Source organism: Rhinopithecus bieti, unplaced genomic scaffold, assembly GCF_001698545.2.
Source record: "Rhinopithecus bieti isolate Rb0 unplaced genomic scaffold, ASM169854v2 scaffold_70890, whole genome shotgun sequence".
Taxonomy (NCBI): Eukaryota; Metazoa; Chordata; class Mammalia; order Primates; family Cercopithecidae; genus Rhinopithecus; species Rhinopithecus bieti.
The window spans coordinates 184,364-185,773 of NW_016827312.1; the positions used below are offsets into that span (position 1 = coordinate 184,364).

A 1,410-nucleotide genomic window follows, 5' to 3' on the forward strand; every position below is an offset into this window, starting at 1 on the left:
CTGTGGCTCCATGGAGTGGGGGAACTGCTCCAGCGGCCCCGGGTCCAGGCTCACAGTGAAAGCCGCTTTGTTACCAGCGCGGGCGTAGTCCATTTCTGTGTATTTTGTGAACCACTCATTCACCTCCTCCTTTGCGCGGTTGGTGAACAGGAGACCCACTTCACCCCTCAACATTTTGCTGACCTGGTGCAGGTTGTCTTTGTACTCATCAGATGGGCTCCGACCCAAGGCCACCATCATAACCTTGTTTTGCCAAAGAACATCCGGCTGTGCTTCCAGGCGTTCCGGGTGTCCTTCAGCTTGCTGTTCCTCATGTTGGCCACAGAGAAGATGAAAAGGTACTTGTAGGTGTCCACACATTTCCGAAGCTCTTCTATCAGGTTTTGTTTCAATTCCAAGCCTTTCTTGGCAGCTTTGGTTAAGGAGACTTTCTTGTCCCGCTTGGATTTGGGCATTGCGCTGAATCTTAATGACTTATTTTCTATCATATCTCTTTAATTTCTGTCTGGTACATATATGTATAACATACACACAGTACATATTTTTTTTTTTTTTTTTTTTTACAAAATGAACAACTGATTTTTTTTCCTACATGGTTAAGCACTTCTCAGGATATCTATTTCTTACAGCACTCTGAAGAATTATAATTGTGCCCATTTTTTTCAGGTAAAGTCTTGGAGACACAGATTTAGTAGTAGCTAACTCAGGGTCATGTAGACAGTAAATGGGAAACTGAGATTCAAGTCCAGACAGTCCGATTCTGCACTCTAGTGTTACAGCATTGCTGATTTCACTGTACTCTCAGTATCTTTCTAAAACAGAGGTCTATATGTTCATTCCTGACTACAAGTCTTTACATCTTATTCCCCACCCTGAATACCTTTCTCACATATCTCTTCTCTAGATTTCAGATGACACATTGCTCTGGTCAGCACTAACTGATCAGAGTTGACATCTGAAAGGAATCCTATGGCTCATCATTGTACAAATGGCAATGACTCCAACTACGTTTCAAAGTCCTGACTGCATAGCACCTGTGCTATGACATAAGCTCCTCAGTTTACATTTCATTTTTCCCCACATTTGCAATGTCCCTGTATTCTCTTACAGGTAAATGTACCATCAAGAGTCTCCAAGCAAAGACTTTGGAGGAAGTCTGTATCACTCTCTCTCCCTCATTCTCTGTACCTGTTTTTCTTCTTTCTCCTAGTCATTGACCTTGGTCCTCATCATTTCTCACCTGGATTATCACTATCGCCGCCTTCTTATCTGCTTCCTGGTCCTCCTGCCATGTCTTATTCCAGTTCATCTAGCATAAATATGACACAGTAATCTTATCCTTCAGTTCTTCTGCATTGTTTTCAGCATAAAATCAAAACTCTTTATTATAATTTCTAAGGACTTTCCTGA

The 1,410-nt window shown here is 42.1% G+C and overlaps 1 pseudogene; it reads right to left on the reverse strand.

Moving 5' to 3' along the window:
* LOC108523238 (mRNA turnover protein 4 homolog pseudogene) lies at nt 1-460 on the reverse strand (annotated as a pseudogene).
* Between the last annotated feature and the right edge of the window lie 950 nt (nt 461-1,410).